Source organism: Vombatus ursinus, unplaced genomic scaffold (assembly GCF_900497805.2).
Source record: "Vombatus ursinus unplaced genomic scaffold, bare-nosed wombat genome assembly UNPS02014773.1, whole genome shotgun sequence".
NCBI lineage: Eukaryota > Metazoa > Chordata > Mammalia > Diprotodontia > Vombatidae > Vombatus > Vombatus ursinus.
This window is the reverse complement of record NW_020954551.1, coordinates 8,637,574-8,658,489: the sequence shown is the minus strand read 5'-3', so window position 1 is coordinate 8,658,489 and position 20,916 is coordinate 8,637,574.

Here is a 20,916-nt window from a genome sequence, read left to right as displayed (position 1 = left end):
ACATCAGGAGGTCTGAGATTAGAGTTCAGGTCAGAGTTTGCATTCAACAACTACAGATTAGAGGCCCTGAGAAGTGAGGAATGATCTTCAGAACCTAGGTGAGCAGTAGCTGAGACAAGAGCTCATTCAGCATAATCCCATATCTAGATATGTGTTTATGGGACTAAGTCTGAGCCCACTCTCCTCAGAGACAGAGGTCATATAGGGGAAAGTGTGTCCCCAAATATTAGAAGGATCATACTTCAGTTCTTGCTATATCTGTAAAGTAAGCCTCCCTTAATAAAAATTAATTGATAATAATTAGTCAAATAGAGCTTGGATTCCAGCTACTGGCAGTTAACAGTGGTAAAACCACACCAGAATGGGGGCTTTCAAGCTGATATCATTAAATAAAGATATCCCAAGCACTTGAGGAGTACTCCTAGAACTCCAAGGTGGAAATATAACTTGTCTGATTCTGAGAGAATAAGATCAGACAAATGATACATTCAAAATCATCATAAGTAAAAAGATTTCCATGAAGACCATTGTGGAACTTATGTAGCAACATTAATCAAAAGAATGAAGAAATTGAGAAATTACATGATGAACTTGATTAGACCCTCTAACCTATTCAATATACATCTCAATATTTGGTGACTCAATGCAAAGGTGGAGCCAGAGGAGGAGGGCAAAATATATGGTGAAAAATATGGTGTGGGTGTTCAAGAAGTGAACAAGAATAGCAACTTGTAGACTACTCAGAAGTCCCATTGAATAAACAATATAAATATTTTATTTAGGAAGAAAATCAACAGGTACTGGATGTGGCCAGTACCAAGCACCATCACAGAAAATGAGATTGACTACATCTTAACAATAGGAAATAGCTACTTAGCAAAATGTGGGCTGTTTCAGAATCAGCTCTTTATGTGCAGACAGATCATTGACTGGTTAGAGAAAAGGTCACAATCAATACCAAATTTGAAGAAAGGATAAAGATGAGAAGAAAAAATTGTATGCTTCTTTGATTGGCTATGATTACCTAGGTGAAACCAGGGGTACTTCCAAAGAACACTAATTGACTTCAGCCCTGATCTTGGTTTGACAACATTTCAAACCTTACCTATTTAGAACTGATAATTCAAAAGAAAAATGGAAAATGAACAAAAGTAAAGCTATGAACTTCATTATAATTTTTGGTTTTGAACCCATGCCTTCTACAACCTTTGCAAAAGCTCATAATTTTAATGTGAATATATTCTAGTGGTGCTAGATGGCTGATCTCAAAAGAACAAACATTTCAGGTAACATAAATAGAAAAAGATATAACCATACTGGTGGTAGGTAAACTGTAGCATGGTACAATGATGTGCAAATAATGTATTATCAAGGATGTGAATAACAAAATAAAAAAGAGGTAGACTTATATAGCATGAATGAAAGATGGCTAGCATATGGAAAGACCAAGTGCTGCACTAAGTCATAAAAAGGTTCCCAGTATGATAAGTACTTACTCTGAGGAGGGCATGTCCCACAGGATAAGAAGTCATGGATGGGATCATAGGATCAGATTTGGAATTGCAAAGGAAGTTAAAGGCAACTGAATCCAACTTTCCATTTTAGATGATGAAACTGAAGCTGAGAGCGATTAAATGATTTAGCTAGGGTCACTGAGTAAGTGCCCAAGAAAGGATTTGAACACAGATTTTCCTCACCTCCAGTCCAGTTTCCTGAGAACAAATGATCTTACATTACTGAAGGGAGTACTCATACTGAGGAAATCTGAATAATAAAATTACTAATCTCAAAGTTGGGAGAGGCTTCAGTAGACATCTAGTGTAACCCAAAATTTGAACAAGAAATTTCTCTAGAATATTCCTGATAAGTGATCCTTTAGCCTTTGCTTAAAGATGTCCAATAATAGGGAATTTTCTGTGCCCCAAAGCAGCCCCTATTAATGGCTCATAGATCTACTGAAGCATTCCAGAATAAACTCTGTGTGTGTGTATGTGTGTGTGTGTGTGTGTCTTTCAATCTTTCTTGATATATATGTGTGTGTATGTATATATGTACATATATTATATATATACATACATATACATATTTCATATAGTATTTTATGGTTTACAAGACATTTTCCTCACAACTATCCCATGAAGTTCATAATTGGATCTGATGTTTTCTAAAGGCTCTTCTAATTCTAAGTCATAAAATCCTAAGTGAAGAGAGATAACTAGCAAAGGCAGTACCAATTTAGAATGCAAGTTCACTTTTAAAATGTTATGGAAGAGGCTCACAGTGTATTATGGGGAGAATTTCCTCACATACTAACCAAAACTAGCAAATGAGAGCCAGCTAAGGAAAATCTCCCCAAGGGAATTTCTAGATGAAAATGGAAGGGCAACAAGTCATGTAAAATGGAGCAGAGAGACCTGCCAACATTTAGGTGGTGCTCTATTCCCATTTAAGACAATAATAAAACCATTCCACTGGCCTTCCTTTCATCCCACTACTAGTTATAGCATATGGAGAAGTGGCAATTGCTTTCAAGAATATTAAGTTGGATAGAATTGACAAAATTCATAGATAAGAAACCAATGCTAACAGCACTTCAGGGTTTATTTTTATCATATCTTAAAGTGTGTATGTTTGGAGGAGACACATCCCCAATACAAAAAAAAAACACAAATGCTGCATTTTTTTTAAAAAAGGCAACCAAGAATACCTTAGCGATTATTGACCCTTATGATTACTTCATCTCTATCTTTAAGAGAATTATCTATAACAATAATAGTTCACTTTTATACAGTATTTTGAGGTTTGCAAAATGTTTTATAAATATATATATGTATGTATGTATGTGTGTGTGTATATATATATATATATATAAAATCTACTTATTCCTCACAATACCCCTGGAAGGCACATTATTATCTGCAGATGAGAAAACAGGTTCACAAAACTTGCCCAGATTCACATACTTAGTAAGTATCTAAGGTCTTGTAGGTCCAGTCCAGCACTCTATCAACTATATCATGATGTCTCTCTGTGTATACTGTGTATAAGTAATGAAAATATGAAAATATAGGCTTTAGTGAATTCTGTTCAGAAGATAATTGAAGACAAAAAGGTGCTGGTATGTCTTGGTCCATTAAGCATTTTTTTCAGTTGGTAGGGCAAAATGTAGATTGAAAAGTTTTCCTTAAACCAAGTGTTTCCAATAAATGTTAAGATAATATAAAATTTCATTCCATAATAATATGATTAAGGAGATAACTTTATTCAATAATCCCTTGATATTGATGAAAGTCATCAGAGGAAGACAAATTTTATCAATGATATTTACCACCATGAAGGAGAATGCCCTGGACAATGTCCAAATAAAAGGAAGATTTTTTTATGGATGATAAGTTTCTCTAGAAGCCTCTTTTCAAGGATAAAATTCTACTGATTAGGTTGATCCCAAGAACAATGGAAGATCTTCTCAAGAAGATCCATAGCCATATCCACACTGGAAAAACAAAGTGGATGAAAAACATGTATTACCCAGATTGTGACATTCAGTTGGATGGGCAGTCATTCTAACAACACATATATCTTGGTTAAGTACTGCATATGAACAATAAATTGAGTATAGAGTAGAGTAATTGAAGGAGATCGTACTGCATTGGATTTTGGAAGTTCCAAAAATGATTTTTTGAATGATTCCAAGCTGCTGCAAAAGCCCATCTTTGTAAACACATATCCTTCCAATGAAGCTATATAGCTGAAATCATCTTAATAGCATGATCTCAGGAGAATAAAAACTGCAGGTAACCAAAAAGGTATTGGTGACATACACAATGTGTAGGAGTAGGCTTTATTACCAACTTGCTTTAAAAGTGCCATAAAATACAACATTAAGGATATGTATAAAGAAAACCAAAAGTGAATACATCATATAGTGAAAAATAAGTATAGCAGATGGATAGTCTGCTGAGCTGGTATCTATCAAATACTTTAAAAAACTTAGGAAGCCCTCCAATGCATTGGGTAGAATGTCAATGGAGAATTTATGGAAAGACATGGCCAAGTATTGGAGAAGATTTAAAAAAAAATATCTGAAAGGATTGCAATCTGTACCATTGAAAGCTATGTCTATCCTAATGAAATCATACATCTGTTGAAACATTCAAGTGTAATAATAGCAACTCCATTCATATGAGATTCCTTCAAATATCATTATCCTCATTTGACAGATGAGAGAACTAAGGCCCAGAGTCAAAAAATAATCAATCCATAAACAAATATTTATTAAGTACTATGTGCTAGACACTGTCCTTTGCCTTAGAAATACAAATAAGGAAACAATCCCTATTTGCAATGAGCCTCCATTCTAATAAGGAAGGCAACACAGACATATAAAATATATGTGCAGCTTATACAGAGAGTAAAGAAATACAAGGTAGTTTGAGAGGAATGGTACTTCCATTAGAGTTGGGTGAACTAGGAAAGGCTTCATACAGACAATAGTACTTGAGCCAGATCTTAAAGGAAGAGAGGGATTCTTTGAGGAAGCAGTAAGTAAGGAGTGCATTACAGGCATCAGAATGGCCAGTGGTTTCATGTGAAGCCTAAATATCTCACAGATGCTACAGTAGGAAGTAAATTACATGGTAATTATTTTGGGCATATCCTCAAAAAGGATCAAGAAGTACTGATTCTTCCCTGATTTCCCAAACAGATCACAGGACAAAAATGATCTCATACCAGTGATCTTGCAACAAAAATCTCATGGACAATTTTAGATGGTAGGGTAAATTTAGGCCAGTGATTCTCAGTGGAAAATTCTCAAATTTACTTGCTCTGGTCAACTGTTGGCTTAGCCACAGTGTGCAAAATTTCTGTTTGGATAATCTTTACTTTAACCATACTGAATAAATACATTTCCTGTCAGTTACTCCACAGCTACATTCATCCTTCAGAATGAGAACTATTCTTAGTCAATAAGTAGAATATCATAAGTGAAATTAACCCACTTAAGTCATGATACAAGCAATAGCAAAAGTCTCCATGTTACAATGATATGTTAGTAATCAAGGATTGTGATTTCATCAGTGTGGGAACTCCCTCTGGCAACACAGACTTACCTACAAGTTAGTAGATAAGTCTTTGTGCTATCCATAAGTTCAATGAGCTGTTGTTTGTCCTTCATTTTTGAAGAGGACCAATGACGTGACAGGGTGATGTCTTGTCTTGCCAGTGAATTGGATTTAAGTGGCACATATTTGCACAAAGTTTTCAGCCCCATTCCCTGTTCCTGAGTCATCAAAGTCCAGTGTTAGGACAAAAGTCAAGACTACTGGTGGTAACCCAGGATGCAGAGGATAACCTTGGTGTCTTTAATGCCTAACCAAGCTCTAAAGTGCCTGTTTCAGCTGCCTTCATGGCCATTGGAACAAATTGTTCTCATACACTCATTCTGCCACAAAAAGTCTTCACAGGCTTGGGATAGACATCTCCTTAACTCCCTGACAGGCTTGAGGCCTCTCAGTGACCCTCAGACTGGAGCAGTTTGTCTGCTGAGATAGTTTACTGAAGTGTGGTAACTGCATACTATACATTCTTGGAGCCACAGGTGAGAATTGGGTGAAGGTGGACACCAAAAGTTCTTGAGCAGCCCTGAAAAGGGCTCAGCAAGCCTTCACACTAGAGGCTTCTAAACATGCCATACACCACCAGTGGGCTAGTAGGAAGGGCAATGGGTTCTCCCTTGTATTCTAAGGTCCCATAGAACTCTAAATTTTTGATCCTGTGATCATTGAAGATGTGTTCAGTCAAAGGCTGAATAAGCACTTGTGATTCAGGCACATCAGAGTGGTATTTCTTTTCTTCAGGTATAGATTGGATTGAATGGTGGTTGGAGTACCCTCCTTCTCAAAAATTCATTAATTCTGAAAGTAGCCAGAAACTCAAAGAGGTTAAGTGATTGCCTATGGCCACATAGCTAATCCATGTCAGAGAGAAAAGCTGAACTCAGACCTTCCTAGCTTCAAGTTCAACCATTCTAATCACTTCAGCCTGCTGTCATAAATGAAAACTATTCTTTTACTTATTCATCAAACATATCAGAGCCCCTGAACATAACTACAAACTCAGTTTATAAGTTTTAACATTGACATACCACCTGAGAAGTTATAGAAGTTCCAGTGTTTACATTATCAAGATCAGTGTATGTATCAAAGGGTGTGTTGGCTTTTGCCAAAATAGGTGTCCAAGGACTTATGGCTCATGGTGGGGCTTGACATAAATTTCACATCATTTAGAATCCCCACAGCTTAAAGCTGGCACAAGCTAAATGGAATCTCTGGGGAAGAGAAAATCCTGGTTCCTTGATGTGTTCCAACAGGGACAGAAGGACTGAAGTTTCATTTCCTGCCAATTTTAAAATTATGGATATTTTGGTATGATTACAAATAACACAGACAAGCTTACCAGGGAACCGTATAATCTTGAAACAGAGAAACACAGCTCATCCTTTCTGGTCTCCTTTCCTCTCTAGTTAATTTGTTTTGCCTTTGGAAAACAAAATAGAATCAGGTGGATATTGTTAAACTTAACATCAACAAAAGTCTTCACATGGAAAATTATCCATATAATTTACTCAATAGGTACTAGCTAGGGTGTCATAGGGAACTGAATTGGTTTCCCTGGAAAGGGAGAGTTCATTCATTAGCTCCTACCTCCTGCTATGTTAGGGAAGATAGAGTTGATTGATCTGAGAACACTTGTCCAAATAAATTAGTCTACCTAGGACTGGCAACTAACACAGGGCTATTTGAAGAACTGGCATAAAATGTAAAAAGAAAAGATGGGAAGTGGATTATGAATGGAGGACAAGATGGAAGGAGAGGAGAGGACAGAAACTGTGGCCTCAAACTTCTGAAGTCAAATAAAAATATATATTTTATGGTGCTTTTTCTAGTTATGCTAAGCTCATTTTTGTCATGGCAATGACATAATTCTATTGCTCTTTCATAAAAAAAAGTGCTTTTGGAAGACTCCAAGACAATTTATTTAGTTTCATGTTACCTTTTCCCATCACTGTTTAACAAGCAAATCTTCAAACAGATCCTTATGTTCCTTAATTGAATTAATGAGAACACTCACAAGGAAACCAGAATTAGCCATAAACCCTCTCCATCAAAGAACTCCAAAATCTCATCTGTCTCTGTCTCCATCTCTATCTGTCTCTCTTACTCTATGAGAGAAATGATTATTAATAACCAATGATTTGGGGAGATCCAGAGTTCTCCCCCTTTTTCTGACATTCTCATTTCAAGGCTCAGCTTCTGAAGGTCAGAACTGATGATATTGCCATCCTATCCAACCTTACAAGGAATTTAATCTAAAGTGAAACTTCTGGCCCATTGTGTCCTACTCAGCCTTGGGTGGGAGATATAGATCCTTTGTCTAGATTTCCCCAAGGTTGGGGGTGATTCAGAAGTAAATGCTCGTCCCCTAGCCCCTCATTAGAACAGGTCCTCCTCTCATTATAGTATTCATTCTCTCATTAATTGTTAACCAATCAGAGTTGACTGCCACCCTCAGGAATACCTACTCTTCCAAGGGCATATAAACTGTGAGCCCACTGTCATGATTTGTCTTTGGTCAAAGAGAGGTGGCCAAATGACCATGCATTAATATTAGTGATTAAGCACCCCAAAGCCATGTCTCTAAAACTCTTCAAACATCACATCTGTTTCTATCTCTCTTGGGCTCTTGCTTTTTGGGATCCCCACCTTGCTACATCATAGTTTTCTTATTCTGAGATCAGACGATCAGATATGTTTGACAAATTAAAGGTAGACTCGGTAGGGAGGCACACAGGGTAACTACAATTACATTTAGAGGAGGTGTAGGAGCTTCTTGATATACAAATATAAATTATGTGGGAGCTTCCAATCCATTTAGAAACTTTCCAAAAGAAATGTTTTCCAGGATTGTTCTTTTGTTAGTCATTTCAATTACCTTACAAGCCTGGCTACACAACACCTATTTCTTAGCTATTGTTTGGGAGTCCTATCTTACAATTAATTTCATTCTAAAATGAACTGGGGAAAATGGGCTTCCCTAGCTAAAATGGTAAAGGTGTGCACACTCTCCTTACTTTAAATGAAACGCTTTTTTTCCCTGTGATTTAAATGCCAATGCCCCCAGGCAAAACTTATATAAAAGATCTTGTCTGGAGAAAAAATTCTGCTTTCTTTTTCTACAAAAGGCTAGTTCAGACAATTTCTTGACCTTGAAAGTATCCCCTTTGGGTAAACACAAATATACTAGAAAAAGTAAATGTAGGTGGTATTCCTTAAGATTTCTTTTGGATAACAATGAATGACAATAATTGGTTAGTGAGTAGTTGTGGTTTAAGGGCTACTTTGAAGTAGTGAATACTAAAGATGTGGGTTCAAATCTTGCACCTGACATATACATGCTGTATAACCCTTGGCAAGGTACTTAACCCAATCAGTCTGCCAAGCAACTCTTCATGACTAAGAGAAAATTTTTCTGATGTGTATCAATGTAGGGAATTTCACACACAGAGAGTTCTGAACTCTTAGAAAATCACAGGCCTACACTCTCCATTTCTCTGCCAAATAGCTGACATTTCATACTTGCAACTTTTGATCCTCACAACAACTGAGGCTAAGAGGCTAAGATCCTCACAACAACTGACTTATCTAGGGTCAAAATGTAGTTAATAATACAGAACTTTGAGACTGGCAAAAATACTTTATGTTACATGTAACATATCAGATTTGATGCTCAGAACAAATTGCTGAGGTAGGATTTATGAATGAGGAGAATGAGGCTATGAAAGGATAGCAAATAAGTATCTGAGCAGGATTCAAACTAAAAGTAGCTAGGCTGCTCAGTGGATAGAGTATCGGGCCTGGAATCAAGAAGACATGAGTTCAAATCCAGCCTCAGATGCTCACTATCTGTGTAACTTTGCATAAAATCACTTAAGCTGTGTTTGCTTCAGTTTCCTCAACTCTAAAATGGGGATAATAATAGCACCTAAATCCCAGGATTGAGGAGGATCAAATGAGATCATTGTCAAGTGCTTAGCACAGTGCCTGGCACATAGTAGGTGATATATAAATGCCAACTATCATTATTAATTATCACTACAATCATCATCATCATCTTCCTCAACTGTCTAGCAGCTAGACTCCAGCTCCTACACTTTATTGCCCAAAGAGTTATAAAACTGCATATGCTCTTTGACCTAACAATACCATATTAGGTCAGATTCCCAAGGTGATCAGGGAAAAAGGAAAAGAACCTATATGTTCTAAAGTACTTATAGCAGCTCTCGTTGTGATGGCAAAGAACTGGAAATTTAGGGGATGCCCATCAATTGGGGCATCAACAAGTTGTGGTATATGATAGTGATGGAATACTAGTCTCATAAGAAATGATGAGTGGATTGATTTTAGAAAAAATGTGGAAAGACTTGCATGAAATAATGAAGAATGAAATGAGCAGAAGCAAGAGAATATTGTATACAGTAACAGCAATGTTGTTTGAAAAATAACTACGAATGACTAAGTCATTCTGAGTATTATAAATACTCAAATCAGCTACAAAGGACCCATGAAGAAAGACACTATTTACCTCCGGAGAAAGAACTGATAAATAGAAGAATGCACAGATAGATAGATAGATATAGAAACACAGATATATACACATATACACATATGTAGGTATACATACATACTTATGTGTGTATATACATATATATATATTTGTGTGTGTGTGTTTGTGTGACATGGTGGCCTTCTCTAGTGCAGGGTGGGCAGGGAGGGAGGGGGACAGGTCAGAACTTAAAATGAAACAAAAAAATCAATTCAATTAAAATTTAAAAATAAATTTTAAAAAGGCAACAAATGAAAAAGAAAAGAAAAAAATTGTGGTAACTTCCATTATGTCAAGGGATTGCAATTCTAGATATATCTGAAAGTGGACCTATCCTAGATGAGAATATTCTTTCTTCTGCTTTAAGCTGCGTTCTTATCTTGTTCCAAGCCAAAGAGCTCATTTGCTCATACGTATTTTTGGTATATTCTATCTGTAAAATTTCTCTAATTTCTGTTTACTATTTGATCAGATAAATGGTTTTATTTGCTATTGCTATGTGTGATTGTCTTTTTTTATATAACTAACATTTAATGGGAAGAGATGATGAAATGTAAAGTAAGAGCTACCTTCCCTTTTAAAAGTGATCAGAGAAGTTGTTTCCTGTTCTGAGCCCCCATTGTATTCCTAGCCATTTAAAAGATACAGGGTAGATAAAACTGCAAACTATACCTCACTTGAAAATAGGAGAATCACCTACCCTCCAGTGGTTCTGGATCCTATCTGACCCCTTCCTTCTCCCAAGCTAGACTGCTATTGGTAGAAGCATGGTCTTCCTCCTACTTGCTAAAAAAGATGGGGCAGACCTTAGGTAGTATCTATATATGTCACCTATAAGCCTCATCTATATATTTAGACAGAACATAAATTTCTAACATATATTGCCATATATGTGTACACATGTATGTATATTTGTTTGCATGTAAGAATATCTATTGAGGCTGGAGCAATGATTTCATTAGTATAAGAAACTGATGGAAAGAAAACTCCCTCTGTCCATACAAATTGATACTTGCTCCATAACTTAGGGTCTTATAGAGTTGACTGGGACACTGAGAGATTAACTCAGGGTTACTTAGCCAGTATAAATCAAAAATAGGACATGAACCAGACCTTCCTGACTTCAAGTCTGGATTTCTATTAACTCTACCATACTTCTTTTAACTCAAGGAATAGGGAGAAGCAAAATTAAAGGTTTTGTTGATTTCATTTTGGAAGTATAATCAAGAAAAGTCATAATATAATATTCCAATTCCCCTCCAAAAAATTTCCTTGATTCATGGTGAAGGAAAGTTTAAGTAACCTTTGGATTCTGAGAAAATGGTCATAAATGTATTTCTTTTTGTTTCTAATGCCTTTAGTCCATGCACCCCTGCAGAGAATAATTGGTATGCCCTTCAAACTATGAGACAATGAAGTTCAATGTTACATAATTTGTAGTATATTTTTGTAACCATTATCAACATCCAATTTTGAATAAAATGCCAGGCTATGGCTACAGGTTCAGTTGATCTCTATATCATACACACAAGCCAATTGTGTTCACTCCCACCCCTAAATGATTGTTAGCTAATGACAAAAACATGTATTTACATTGCTCATGAAGTAAGCAGAGGCTATGGATTTGTATAAGAATCAAAAATTGATACCAGTAATTTTCCATAATGTTCAAACTACTGCCTAGAAGGCATCATCACCTATGTTAGCCTCTCCCTCTTCTCTCATTTTCTAAAGCAATTAAATTTATGATGGCTGATCACTGAAAATGGAATGTTTTCATGGTTGAATTCCCCAGTGTTCCTTTTCCAATGACTTAGTGAGTCATAGAACCTATGCCTTCTTGTACAAAATAATAATATAAGGAAAGATAAGACCATATGGTTTAGGAATGACTTCTGTGACATCTCCACAAGGGGGCAACTAAAGGGACAGATGTTTTTTACTAATGGTTCTGTTTTCCAAGTAGTAAATTGAGTGAAATGGTAGATTAGCTGCCTCTAGCTTAAAGGAGCTTGTATTTTCTCGTTCTCTCCTAGTATAAAGTATTACACATCAAGAATATATTACTGCACTATTAAATACTCCAACTAATACACTGTGGTACTTAGGCGAGAGGCCTGGTTTGGGAGTCAGAGTACCTGCATTCTAAAGTCTATCTGTACAATGAGACACTATGGGATCTTGGTCAAATGATATCTCTTTAAGCCTCAATTACATCATCTATAAAATGACAGGAGTTGGGCTAGGTGATGTCTGCACTGCCATCTAAGTCTAAGCATATAACTATACAATGCCAAACATTTTGATTATTGCATACACACATACACACACACACACACACCCCAATACTAATGGGAATTGAAAGGCATTTGGGTCTATTTTTCATTTAAAGGAATCTTTTGATGAGTTTAACATAGAGTAGCCCATATTCTCATGTTCCCAGAATATCAGAATTGGAAAGGGTCTCTGATAGATATGTGCTCAAAGTGAATACTCAGACCTCTCCAATTTGGGAAGATGTACCAGAGCTTCCACTCCATGGACAAGTAAGTTCAATCTGTTATTACGTAAGTATCCCCAGTCACATCTCACAGAAGAGGTCATTTAGCCTGTTTGAAGGGATAGGTAACCTAATGAGGCAGTACATTTCATTTTTTAATAGCGCTAGTTTACACACACACACACACACACACACACATACATGTATATACATACATATGTGTATATTATATACATATACATATACATACACATACATATATATATATGTATGTGTGTGTGTGTGTGTGTGTGTGTGTATATATATATATATATATATATATATATATATACACCTTTACCATAGAAAGAGTGACAGATTTGAAGTAAGAAGTCCTAGGTTCAAATCCCAGCTCTGTATCAAAGGGGACAAGGGCAAAACAAGGCCCAGGGGCAGCTTTATTGTTGTCCCTATTTAGAGGCAAATGGAGACCCCTGGTCTTATTACTAGAAGGAGTTAATTCCTCCCCTTGTTGCCAGCAATGGTTTGCCAGAGGAAATGCTCACCTTCTGAAGGTACATTAATTAGTGAAACTATCTTATTACTATATTTTTCAAGATTTCAAATTAGACCTTCTAAAGGAATATATTCATATCTGCATACACATGTATACTTATACACATATAGTTATACACTAAAAATAATGCACATTTAGGATTTATCCAAATCAAATTTGGAAGTAGGGCCTATATTTAGACAAAGGCAACATAAAGTACTTAATAAATAATTGTTGACTGACTTGCAGCCATATCTATAAAGGACTATCCTAGGAAAAGAGTTTATGGCCCATTGACAAGGGATAGAGAAGATGACAAAAGATAAAACGGGCAATTTTGATTATATAAAATTGAAGAAGTTTTTGCATGCAAAAGAGCCATGCAGCTGAAATTAAAATGGAAGCAGATAACTGGGGGAAATGCAGCAAGTTTCTTTATGAAGGGTTTCACTTCAGGATATATAAGAAATTGATTCAAATTTATAAGAATAAAAGCAATTCCCCAACTGATAAATTGTCAGAAGATATGAACAAGCCATTTTTAAAGGAAAGAAATCCAAGCTATCATATTTGAAAGTGCTTCAAATCACTAATAATTAGAAAAATTCAAATGAAAGTAATTCTGAGGTTCTACCTCATACCCATAAGTTTGGAAAATATGACCAGAAAAAAAGAAAATGGCAATTGGTATGGGGTAGCAGGAAAATAGGTATTAGAAAGAAGGAAGAAGGTGAATAGGGATAGGGATAACTTAAAAAAAGAAAGAAAAAAAGAAAGTTAATAAAACATTTTAAGTTCTCAGAACAAGACAGACAGGTCAGAAAGGAATACAGATAATCCCAACAACTTTTAAAGTTAAATGTCAAATTCATTATTATATTTGAAAAAAAAAGGCTCCGTGTTCAAGAGGACAGATTGACAAATAGTTGCCTGAGTATCCCTCAGCAAGGAATCACTAGGCACAACTACCTATCTCTTCTTCCTCTGCTGTAATCATTTAAGTGTTCTGCTAGGGACCTGAGAAGGCAAATTAGCACGGCTTGGAGCATAGAAATCCATTCTGTCCTCTACAATTAAGCATCCATGTAAATTAGATTTCTGCATATGCTCGGTGGTCTCTCTGCTTCCCTTCCTTATTTGTGTGACACTTGCCACCCTCCTTCCACCTAATACTCTGATTCTTCATGTCCCTTTTCTTCTATTCCTTCTATGAAGGATTTTCTCCATTTTTTTTCAACCATGTATTTCTTCTGGTAACTCAAGAGAGTAAAAATGAATTTCTCTCATCTTTTCATCTGTTTCCTCAGGATAGGGTCCACATATGCGGAATGCATTAAGATTTTTTAGATACATACCATAACCTGAACTTCACTGGCATTTGTATTTCTCCAATTATTAGTGATCTGAAGCATTTTTTCCCGACAGCTTGGGATACCTCCCTTTGAATAGCCTGTTTCCGTTCATTGACAATTTATCAATTGGGGAATGGTTTCTATTCTTATACATTTGAATCAGTGCATTATTCATCTTGAGAAGGAAACCCTTAGCAGAAATATTTGCTGCATTTCCCCCAGTTCTCTGCTTCCATTTTAATTTTAGCTGCCTTGACTTCATGCACTCTGTTACTTAGGTACTGAAGAAACAAATATATGCTACATACTCTGCAGGTTAATGCTAAATTCTTCCCCACAGAATCACAGAATTTGCCAATTGGAAGAGACCTTAGCAGTCACTTAGTCCAATCCATCTATAAAGAAATCCCTTTCACCATTCTTGTTGCTTGAATCCAGATTTTCAGCATTCTGTCCTTTTTGGGGTTAACCTTTGTAGCTAAATGATACGGCTAACTGCTTGCTTCTCCTTTATTCCTTTCCTAGAGATCTCTATTGCTAGGCTTAGTTTCAGCAAGGCTTAATTATCTTAGGGTAGGTCCCCCCCACCTTTTCTTCATGTGGGTTGAAGCAATCTGATCAATAGGTTTTAACTGACAGTTAACATCTTGCTGTCATCGCCCTAAAACAGATAAAACACAGCCAAAACCATCCCAAAAAGTAGGAACTTAATTATCTTGTTAGCTCCTTCCATACTTCACTGATTGGCCCTTTGGCTCTCATTTTATGGAGGAGGAAACTGAGGCCTGAGAAGTGATGTAACTTGACTGGGGATTGCACAGGTGATGAAAGGAAGAAGATATTTTTGAACCTATATCTCCTACTTTACATTCCAGATCTCTTTTCACTGCCAGAAGGAGAAAAAAAAAGATTGAAAGATTTTTTTTCATTTTGCTTACAATTTTCTGAAGTGTCTCCATAGTCCACAGTCAATACAGAATTATTCAACTCTATTTCACTTTTATAGATGCCTAGAAATTCTCATGCTGCTCTTAAACAACATGGGATAATAAAATCCCATTTCTGTTAAAAGAAAATTGTATCCCAAAGGAACATGTATATACATATGGATTTTACATTTCCAGAATGTAAATTAAATATTGATTATGAAGTTTACTGTTCAATTTTGTATTTCATCATTCTTCTGATGATTTTATATGGTTTTGAGTCATGAAACACTACAATCTCTAAAGAATTAATGTTGAGGATTACCCATAGGGCAATGTAGAGATGCACAGTGGATGTGAGAAGCCTGCAACACACTGAAGGCCAGAAATTATACAGAAGAATCATAATAAAGCAGGTCATCAAAGAAACATGCAATTGCCAAAGATGGGCTGCATATAGCAAGAGTGCAGAATAATGGATGGACAGCTTGCAGACTCTATTGGTACCCCTGTGGTGTCAGGAGAAGTTAAAAAGACCCCCTACCACCATGTTGGGTGCACACATGTTGTAAGTGTTGGATTAGAGCTGCTCAGAATTGGCAGCTATAAATGGCTTGAAGGGATCTGTATCACTAGAGTGATTACTCATAGAAATGAGATCACAGAACCATTGGAAAAGTTCCATTAATTTCATATGCCCAGGTAGTGGGTGAGACCTCAAGTAATGGTCTTCCAAGGCCAGTTTTTGGGCCTACCCAAAGCATGGGTTTTGCCAAAAGTAAATTTTCATGTTCTGCCATAAGGTTTTATGAATATGGTTGTATTACATTTTGCCCATTTTATTTTGCTGAAGAGTTTATGGAATGGCAAAGGAAAATGACTGAGGTTTGGTAACAGAAAAATCTAGTCAAGGAACACTGAGAGGCAAAAGGCCTGGGCCTTGAGTCACTAGCAATATGGCTCTGCCTCTGGGTATCTTAGGAAGGCTGTTGACAGCTGTTCTAGATCCAATATCGGAAATCTGCTAAGTGACTGATCTGACACAAATGAGAACTATAAAAGAAGATTTCCTTAGCTTGCAAGGATAAAGTTTCCCAAAACAGAAAGGACGTGCTGAGAAATACTGGTTTGGGTTCTAATTCTGATTTGTTAAGTGTTGCCCTTCCTGGATGTGCTGTCCCTTCCCCCTTCCTTCCACTTGGAGACACATACTCAAAATGGTGACTGCTGCAGTTGTGTAAAGAGGTCAAAGTAGTGGGGTTTTTTTTTTTAGGCAATTGGGGTTAAGTGACTTGCCCAGGGTGTGGCACAGTTTTCTATTTATTTTTCTTTTGGAGAAAATCTCACATAAGCAAACTGGAAATTTGTGTTCTGCTCAAATTGTTCTCTAATATATCAGTAGCGTTGGAACAAATTCACGTTTGCAAAATGTGCTATAGCAGAACTGATTATACCAATGAAATCACACATCTAGTTTCTATCCCTAACCACATCTTTAGGTTGGATGTTGTCTCTGAAGAACCAAGTAGCTCCAGTTGGATTTGGTGAAATTGCATTTCAATTAATTCTGTGATTATAATTTTAAATTGCTAATATAGTGGGGGGGGGAGTCTCCTCTTCAAAATCCAATATTGCCCCAATAGAAATATCTGTTGTATGATTTTTTCCTTTGTCCATTAAAATTCTTCTTCCTCTTTTTCTTCCTTGCTTCAATCTCCCAAACTCATATGACTATCTTGGTTGCTAGTAATCTTCTTTTTGTTTTTTCTATATGTAATTCTCCCTACCTGGAAATCCCTTCTCTTTCAATGACAATGTACCTTTCTCCATTTCTTCAAATTTACATCCTCTGGGAAACACACAATACTCTACTCCATCCATCTTCCTTCAATTCATATGCATGTCAGTTGCAATTTTGGCTACACTAGTTTTTAAATAAATGTTTTAATTTTGCACCATATCTTATGTTGCATATCCCACCCCATCCCTGAAGAAGTATAAACTCTTCAAGGGAATTTCTTATTTTTAGGGAAAAAGAATCACCTTTCAAAGTGCTTAGTATAGCACCTAGCACATGTTGAATAATAATATCTGGAATTTATATAGTGCCTTAAAGTTTGAAAAGTCTTTTGCACACACTCATTTGAGCATCACAAAAATGATATGGTGTGTACTACAAGTTATTGTCCCCATTTTACAGATGAGGGAACTTACCTTGCCACTCTCTTACTAAAGAAGCATGTGTATGTGGCTCCTCACTACCAAAGGGGTAAAAGACACTCCTTTGTTTGGAATTTAAAGCCCTTCCCAATCTACTTCACCTGTTTTCCTGGCTGGTTACATATTACTCCCTCTCATACACTTGATGCCCCTAAAAAATTGGCGTACTTGCTGCTCACCATACCCAGCATTACATCTTCTCCCTCAAATTCTTTTCACAGGCTGCATGACCTTGGGTTCATACCTACGGTACTCTCCCTCCTTATTTCTTCCTCTTGCAACCCCTCAGACTCAGTTCAATTGCAAGCTACTTCAAGAGGTCCTTCTGATCAAACCAGTTCTTAATGCTACTGCATTATTTTATGTTGTATATGTCCTGCATATCCTTATCTAGGGTTGTATTGGCTGTATCCCCTAGTAGAATCTAGTACAGCACCCTGGCCAGCTTCAGACATTCACATACAAAAACAGCATAGACTAAAGTGAAACCTGCACTTCCCCAAATACAGGAACAGATCCTAACATATGAAGAAAATGTAATTGCCTATTTGAACACAGGCAAGATGATAGAAGGTCTAGTTAGCCTAGTTTGGGAAAAGGTGACTGCTCACTCCTTGTACTACAAGGAAGGAATGAAGGTCCTTTTTAAAAAGGAGAAAACAAAAAAAAAACCCAAATGGGTTTTTGATGGTGGAAAACTGCATGTATGCTGCTGGTAATAGTGGTAAATATATATTTATATATGTATATTAAAAGAAGAAAAATAATCTATTTATAAAACAGCCAGTAGTCAAAAACATTTAGAAAAAAGTCAAAACAAGTTCTTTTCTTTAAAAATGGATTGACTAAAATGACCTGATCACCTAGAGGTACCATAATCCTACATCTAAGCCTCTTTCAGGGAAGGACTGTCTCACTTTTGTATGTGTATCACCAGTACTTTGTATGGGTTAATAAGTGACATTTTTATTGATTAAATAACTTGTCCATGGTCACACAGCAAATTTCAGAAGTAGGATTTGAACTCAGATCTTTTTGACTTGAAATCCAACACTATAGCCACTACACTACCATAGCTGTCTCAGTGACTATTTACAAACTGATTGGCCTAGTATATTGCTGTTCCAAATAAATGTATAGGGAGTTATTTGGACTCTCTTAGTCCCAGCAGAATGGGAAATTCTTGTTAGAATGAGAAAAGACTTGTGGTTAAAGACTGTAACCAAAAATAGCTCCATAATATTATACATAATAGGTACATATGTATGTATGTATGTATGCATGTCTGTATATGAAATCTGGTATCCTGACAAAGGTTTTATTAATAAATTCTACAGCATGGTAGCTTGGTTCAATCAGGTATAAATTAACAATATGTTGTTTAATTCAGTAACTAAGTATTGGAATTAATGAGAAACAGCATGCTGGGCTGGGTTTATTTTGAGGTCTAAAGCAGTTTCCTTTAAAGTTTGCATTCCTTATTAAATTCATTTGAGTAGAACAAAAGTCTCCGAAAAACCTTACCTCCAATTGCAAATTTAACATTACATAAAGACATGATTGAAAATTCTAATTAGAAGTAAAACTTCTCCTGCAATGTCTATACTGCGATTAGGGCGGGGCGGGGGGGAGAGAGGGAAAGGGAGAGAAAGAGAGAAAGATTCATGAGACCGGGGTGGGGGAAATGAGTAGAAGAGGAAAGAGCAGTGCTCAGACTAGTACTTAGCGCATAGTAGGCACTTAATAATCTAATAATCGCTGGCCGAATTGAATTGAAGGGCAGGACTTTGACTAGAGCAAAGAGACAACGCTCTGAGTCTTAGGGAGATCAGTAGATTGAAAGGTCTACTATGTTCTGATTTCAATCCATCAGCGTGCACAGTGATCAGATCTAGCACTCTGGTCAGCTCCCTCCGACTTAAGCGTTTATTAGCCGCCCTAGGACAACTAAGCAGGAAGGGAAAGAAGACACCATCTGCTCCTTTGCCTTAATAGATTACAGCAAGGAGAGGAAAAGCTTGAGAGTGAGAGAATTGAGTAAATCAATGAGAGTTTGATCCTGCTGAATGTTCTGGGTGTCCAGGAGAGTCTCCTTACTGTGCAGCAATGCCAGATATCGTGATCAATTTGATCACCATACAAATAGGTCCACCAGAAAGCCAAGGTTCTGGAAAATGACCAGCATTCTATTAAAAAAAAAAAAAAGCCTCATCGAGCTTTTTGAAAAGAGAATCTGCTACCCTCAGTACCCGTAAACCGGTCCCTGCCTCTGATTCAGATGCAGTGTTTTACATTTCAAATATCCTCAGGATGTGACTTAACTTTCGGGGGCATTTAAGGATTGGCAGAAGAGTGGTGATTGTTGCAATGAGGGAACAGGAGCGGTGAATCAATGTTTCCTCGATTTCGTATCGCATTTGAGACAAAATCACTTTCCCTAACTTCCTACAAGGATCTCAGGCCTCTTTTTTCTTTCTTTCTTTCTTTTTCTTTTTCTTTTCTTTCTTTCTTTTTTTCTTTTCTTTTTTTTTTTTTTTTTTTTGGAAGGCCGTACAAAGCCACAACATCAGGTTCATTGGGATGAAGGGCTGGTTCCCAGCTGCCTCCTGAAGACTGGGTATCCTCATTTCTCTCCCCCCCCAATTTCTTTCGGTAAACTTCTCCCCATCGCCTCCAAGCACAGAACCTTGATAAATAGGGTATCTCCAAGTAGGGCCCCTTTCCTATTCACAATGCTACTAAAGGAAGGTCCACACCCCTTCCAATTCTCTGCCAAGAAAGCATCACTTACCTGCCTTCCTCCCACCTCCAGAACTTTGCCTGCGTTTGTGAGTTAGAGGAAGTGTGGACGTTAGAAGAAAAAAGTATATATACATATATATATATATATATATATATATATGTATATATCAGCAGGTTAAGGGATAGGAGACTAAAAGGGGGGATTAGGGGTATGGAAGCTGACGCGAGGGGAATGGCAGAGGCAGCAGGATGAGCGAGCGCTGAGGAGTCCTCCCTACACCCTCCGCCCAGTACTTGGCAGCGGTCCCCTCCTCTGCGGGCACTGGAGAGTTAAGCCAAGAGACACGTAAGCGCCGCTCCCTCCCCAATCCCTAAGCTGCCTCTCCTGCGCTTAGCTGCATCGCCTGCTTGCTACATTCGGCATCCTTTCGGGCGGCTGCGGCTGACACCCAGCTGCTAGGTCAGGGCTCCCACTTGGTTGCCATTACCCATATTTATCATATGGACTATACCCTTCGCTCCCCCTCCTTCTCTTCCTCTTCCTCCTCCTCCTCGTCCTCGTCCTCCTCCACTACGTGCAGTTGGGTCTGAGCTTGCAATCCTAGCAGGGCAGAGCCCCGGATCGCCTGGTGGAGGAGGGAGCGGTGGCAGCTGCTCCGTAGCTTGGCGGCTAGCTGCTCCCCGGCGATCCTCCTTGGAAAGCCCGCCGGGGAAAGCCGAGCCCCGACTGCCTCCCTCGCCCCACCCTCTACACCTTTGGCCTCTCAGGGGGCTCTAAGGACCCCCGTCCCCAGCCGCCACCATGCTGGACCCCTCGTCCAGCGAAGAAGAATCCGATGAGATAGTCGAGGAGGAGAGCAGCAAGGAGGCGCTGGCCTCCGGCGCCTCCGGGGCGCGCCTGTCGCCCAGCCGAACAAGCGACGGCGCGGGCGGCGGCGGGGCCGGGCTCGGCGGCGGGGCGGGCGCCGGGGCCGGCGC